Raw genomic sequence first — 6,798 nt, 5'->3', positions numbered from 1 at the left:
CGCTTCACTTGGGAAATGTCACAGGCACAAGTGAAATCCCGTAGGACTTCAAAAAATTTTCATTTGAATTTTCACTTGTGAAAATGCGGACATCCCATACAATTTTCTATATGGAGCGTTTCTTGTCCTTCACTTGTGCAAGAGGACATGTCCCACGTGATTCCCAAGGTGATTCACAAGTGAAACTTTTTTTTTGGAACTTGTTGTGCCTAAAACGCTGTGCCGCTGTTGACGTCAGCAGAGCAGTCGGCGCAGCGTTGAAGACTGCCCACGAAATCGATCGTGCAACAAAGAGAGGCAGATATTCGGATGTTTCCCTCTCTTTCTTGTCTTATAATCTGCCTGCACTCCGCGCTCGCAGAGACAAATTTCGGCCGGTCCGTTATTTTTTTGCGTCTCTCGACGACTAATATTTCGGTGGAAAAATTTTAGGCTTGTGAATGCCCTAATATTTTATGAGCATTATTGTGTATCGAAAATATACAACTTATATTGTTTTATAAAAGTAAATTATTTGATTATAGTAAAATTAAGTAATTTGGATTTACTTATAATGTTATGTTTACTTACTATACATTTTTATTACAATATATTTTTTTAGTGTAATTATAGAAAATTAGTCCGTTAAAATTGATTTCAATATTTAAAACATTAGTAGTATTAGTATTAACATTTTTTGAAAATTGGTAGTGTATTTTTTACTTAAGAAGTACAAACTATATAGTCGGATATATTTCGTCTCAGAAAGGGTATAAGTGCAGTGGCACGCGCCAACAGCGAAGAGAAAACAAAAGAAATCAAGTAAAGGGGTGAGAAGACTTGGTGCATTCTGTTTGAGTGATTGAAAGGAAGGCATCCATTTTAATTGTGCGCAGCAGAGTTACTTTAATCGTCTCTTTAAGTTAATATAATAAAGTCAGGTGAGTGCTACGTTAAGTTTAAGATGTTGTGCATTGATCTTAGTTTAAAGTACGTATATTTTGAAGGTATTCAATGGGTTCCGTTAGCCGAAAGTGGATGACGAAATGTTTTGTGCCAATAAAAATCCTGCAAAGGGTTAAACACAGCTATAAAAGGTAAATATACAAATAAACAAATAAAACGCATTTTTTAAACATAAGTTTTTTAAGGAGCGTTGGCCAAGGATTCAGAAAACCCGGACAAAGGTTTAAGAACGGCGATGACTAACGTTAAAAATAAGCTTACGAAACAAAAAACAGAAACAATAATTGACCAATTTTTGAAAATTTAAATAATACCATCTAATTAAAATGAAATTAAATATGTATGTATTTTAAATTCTATATTTTCATAATTGAAAACTCATGGAAAAATTCTGATTTTCACAAGTGATTTCACTTGGGACGTGTCACTTGCAAGTGATTTCACAAGTGAAAACTCATGGAAAAATTCTGATTTTCACAGACTATATATTTTTTACTTCTTGAGTAAAAAATACAATATGTATTTTTTTTAAATGTAAATACTTAAGTGTTTTAAATATTTAAATCAATTTTAACGGACTAAATTTCTATAACCTAACTAAAAAATTATATTTTAATAAAAATTTATAAGTAAACATAACATTATAAGTAAATTCAATTTACTAAATTTTACTATAATCAAATAGTTTACTTTTATAAAACAATATGAGTTCTTTTTTTCGATATACAATAATGCTTCTAATATATTAGGGCATTCACATGTCGCTGCTCCACGAACATTTTTCCGCCGAAATATTAGTCGCTAGCCGAACATAACGGAGACGCAAAAAAAAAAAACGGACCGGCCGTAATTTGTCGCTGCGGGCGCCGAGTGCAGGCAGATTATAAGACAAGAAAGAGAGGGAAATATCCGAATATTTGCCTCTCTTTGTTGCACGATCGTTTTCGTGGGCAGTCTTCTACGCTGCGCCGACTGCGCTGCTGACGTCAACAGCGGCACAGCGTTTTAGGCACAAAAAAAAACAAAAAAGCTTTTTGCCTTGAGCCATGTCACTGCGTCCCTACTGCAGAACTGAAGGGCATACATAGATGCACGTCCTTTCGTTGTCGTAGGGAAGTCAGAAAACCGCACAAGATTTTAGTTTTTTCCACTTATTATGTTAATTTTAATCTTAAAACATTTTATACATATACACATTGTATATGAAGTGTACTCACCTTTTCCTTGTTCTGCGCTAAGTGAAACACTGACAATTTATGTCTGACCGGCTTCACGATAAAACTCAAGTGTCAATAAATCCACTAAATCGTATTCGAATTTCGAATACATCTTTTTCGCTTCCACTCACCTGATTGATGTCGCCATATTGCTATATCCTCTCTTTTTCGATGTCAAAGAATATTCGAAAAGAGTGAAATCGACAACTTGACATTTTTTAGTATCAAATTGACATTATTTAATGGGAAAAATGATATGTGCCTAAAAAACAAAAATTTACGATGCGCATATCAAATGTATATAAAATCTACTGCGGAGGCATCTAGACTCCGAAGAATTTTAGCAAAATCTCCAGCAACCATTGGCTACCTTAAAACCAATGCTGACAGCTGAACGGAAAACAGTCAGGAAACCCTTTAACTACTGTTAGACACCCATTTCCCTAAAAACACCCAAATAGCGGAGGACCTCTACATAGAGGAGAACCTTGACGACCAGAGTATAGACAACATGTCGAACCCTGACCGCATTAAGTGGGCTATTAACTTTTTTAAGCCCTTCAAATCCCCCGGCCCGGACGGATTCTTCCCGGCCCAGCTACAACGGACACTAGATATATCCCTACCCTGGCTGACAGCCATCTTCCACTGCTGCCTTGCTCTAAACCACATTCCAACAAGGTGGCTGGAAGTTAAAGTAATTTTTATACCGAAAGCCGGCAAAACCCTCACACACCAACCCAAAGGACTTCCGCCCGATAAGTCTCTCTTCCTTCTTGTTGAAGACCCTGGAAAGGCTTATCAGGCTAACCAACAGCCCAAGCCTACTCTCTGACGCACTGAACGCGTACCGTAAGGGCAGATCAACAGATTCCACCCTCCACTCTCTAGTATTTAGTATAGAGAGGTTTCCTCATTAAGGAATGCTCTCTGGCAGCGTTTCTAGACATAGAAGGCGCCTTCAAAAACGTCACCCCAACGGCGATTACTGGTGCTTTGACTGAACTGGGCATTAAGCGGCCCAAAGTGGGACTCATACCCACCATGCTTACCAGCAGAGTAGTGTACTCCACTATGGGATCAGCCCACTCGACCAGGAATGTCAGCACTAAAGTGGTAGCCTACGCGGATGACGTGGTTATCCTACTGCAGGGTAAATTCCCGCAAACTCTTTGCAATCTAATGGAGACAGCCTTATCCACCCTCTCTAGGTGGACGGCTGTCTGTGGACTAAGAGTTAACCCAGAAAAGACCGAACTAGATCTTTTTACAAGGAAATATGAGGTACCAAATCGAACTTTCCCAAAACTACACCAAACGCGCCTAACCCTTAGCAATCAAGCAAAGTACTTAGGTGTCATCCTTGACAAAAAGCTCCACTTGTAAAACAGCCATAGGGAGGAAGTGGCTATACACCGCAATAGTCAGGCCCATTCTCCTTTATGGAACATCGTATGGTGGCCTTCCCTAAAAAATAATTGTAAACTCAGGATCCTTCACAAGATCCAAAGAAACGCAGAACTCTGCATCAGTGGGGGCTCCGCACGACTGCCACTGAAGCACTAAACACAATTCTCGACCTCCAACCCCTGGACCTACTTGCCAAAAGCTGGGCATCTGCAACAGCGCTGAGGCTCCGCCAAGCAGCGGCATGGACAACAGGCTCTACGGGTCACTCCAGTATCCTAACAAACCATACATCCTTACCACATAGTACGGACTACGTTCCACCCATAGTCAACTTGGGAAGAAGATACAAGATCTTCATACCCACCCGTACAGACTGGGACAACCTCCCACACCACTTCGAAAACGCCGTCAACATATACACAGACTGCTCCAAGCTTAACTCCCAAACAGGTGGAGGAGTCTTCTCTCCCGAACTAGACATAAAAGTCTCATTCCGCCTACCAGACCACTGTAGTGTTTTCCAAGCGGAAGTCATGGCAATTCCAGAAGTCATTGTCAGGGCCCTCGACTCCTACACATCAAACTCAAAAACAATCTCTGAATGCAGCAAATCTCTTAACGAGATGGCCACTCATCTGAGAATCAACCTCATCTGGGTGCCTGGGTACCGTAACATTGAAGGCAACTGCATAGCAGACGAGCTAGCAAGACAAGGGATAACCGCCGACATTCTTCGCGATAAGGGCACGGTGGGTATGCCCATGGCTACCTACAAGCTCCATCTCAGGCAGAGACTGTAGACACTTTCCAACAAGCGTTGGAACTCAATCTCAACATGCCACAATTCTAGACTCACATGGCCAAATTACAACTCGAAAAGAACAAAAACTCTCCTATAATGTAGTAGGGAAGACATCTCCACTCTCCTAAATGCCCTCACGGGCCACTGTCTTATAGGGACTCATGCGCGCAGGCTGGGACTCAGTAACCACGACTTCTGCCGCAGCTGCAAAAGGATAGACGAAGAGGAGAGCATCGAACAACTCCTATGCTTCTGCCCAGCGCATAACCAAAAGCGCTTTCAAACCCTAGGAAGCTACACATTTCCAAACCTTGCGGCCGTTCAAGGCGTAAACATTCAAAAACTCTCATGTTTCCTAAGAAGAACAAAATACTTCGCGAAAGCAAACAACCCATGAGCTAGGGAAAAGGATCTGCTCAGAGATCACGTGGTATCACAAGGGGCCCAGTGTGGCCTACGTGTGGTGATTAGTATACAATCTCCAACCACTCCTACCTAACCTAACCTAATACATGAGCAGAGAGATCGACTAGATGAAAATCGTTGGTCTGAAGTATCGAAATTTCTGATCAGACTACGATCGAACTTAATAACTATAAATAAAATGTATAATTTAAATATTTCAATACCAACCATACTAAACACCCCTTTAAAAGTAGAAACTGGAGACGAATTGGAATCATCAGATCCACCAGAAGTCGACCCAGTACAGGTATATTAATCTGAATTTGATAGCCCAGAAGTAGAAAAGAAAGATTTAAATAATCTTACAATTCCGGCTGTACTTTTTCAATCTGAATTGTCAGATCAGGAACCAGCTGATTCCGATAGCGAAATCGTGCAACACCAAATAATAATAATGGCAGACGATATTGTTGCCCAACGGGCATATATTAAGGATATATATATAATGCTATCTCAGATTTCAACGGACAACAAATAAACCTTTAAGCATTTATCACAGCCTTAAAATTAGAAAACCTAACCAAAGGCACATTTGAAGAAATAGCTGTTGAAGTCATAAAATCAAAAATAGTGGGCTCAACTTTGTACAAAGTGCAAAATGAATCCACTATGAACGGAATTATAAAAAAATTGCAAGACACCATTATCGGCGAAACATCCGACATAGTCAAAGCAAAAATGGCAAGATATACTCAAAAAAGAAAAACAACCGAAAAATGTACAACTGAAATTGACAATTTACTAAAGCTACTTGAACTTCGTATATTAATGAAGGATTACCCGCTGAACACGCAGACAAATTCAGCACCAAGGAGGCTATAAACACAATGGTCAAAAATTGTGAGCATGGCCAACTCAAAACAATCCTTGAGGCAGGCAACGTCTCATCAATGAGTGAGGCTGTTACCAAGTACATTCAATGCAGTACTGAAATGACGGGTAATGCCACCTCAATACTATTTTCAGGAAATGGGCAAGCCTATAGAGGTAACAACTACAGAGGTAACTACCGTGGTAGAGGTAGAGGAAATGGTCGTGGTAACTTCCAAAGTTTATAATAATAATTACCATATAACGGCTACAACCGAAATAGCTGATACAACCAAAATAATGGTTATAATCGAAACTATACTAACCAGACCAATAACTATAATAGAGGTCGTGGAAATTATAGAGCAAACAACAATAACCAAAATACCAGCAACTAAGGCCACGCACAACAGAACAATAATTTCCGCTTTACCCAGCCAGTTTCGGGAAACTCGCACACCCCTTTAGATACGAATAATGAAAACAAGTAAGAACGCTATAGTCGAGTACCTCGACTATCAGATACCCGTTACTCAGCTAAAGGGACAAAAGGGAAATGGAGATATGCAAGCAGCAAAGCGAGATTGAAATGTATGTTTATGTGGGCGGTATACAGATTGAAGCGTTATTGGCGTTAGAGTGGGCGAGGCAACCTTTTTTTGCGTCAATCGATTGGTAGCTTGCACGCTCTTTCAGTGAACGGTCGTGTTTTTGTTTTGCGCTCCGAATTTTTATTCTTTTTGTCCATAAGCCAACGCGGCTTTTTTCATATTTTCCTACATTTATATAACTTTTTATGCCCCTAACGACATCCGTTCGCTTCGCGAGTGCATAGTGATTGTTTTGTGTTTAAATTAACAAAATTAGTTTGCACGTCTAGTCTCTGTGCAGTGTTTGTTGTAATTGTTTTTTTTTCTAATTATTTCATTCATATTTAGTTTATTGTAATCATAGTCATAGTTTCGCTATTAGCTTTAAGATCGGACATGAAGTTCAGCGTTATGAATTAATATAACAGGAACTAAGGAAACTAATTGAACTTGTATTAACTTTGAGCCAAGACACGCATCCTAGACAAAGCCCCCCTAACGCGTTATCGCACTCGTGAGGCCCGCGATCGATAGGTGCTATAGCGGGGAACTGGTTCAG

Source organism: Drosophila subpulchrella, unplaced genomic scaffold (genome assembly GCF_014743375.2).
Source record: "Drosophila subpulchrella strain 33 F10 #4 breed RU33 unplaced genomic scaffold, RU_Dsub_v1.1 Primary Assembly Seq26, whole genome shotgun sequence".
In the NCBI taxonomy this organism is placed as follows: domain Eukaryota; kingdom Metazoa; phylum Arthropoda; class Insecta; order Diptera; family Drosophilidae; genus Drosophila; species Drosophila subpulchrella.
This window is presented reverse-complemented; position numbering follows the sequence as displayed.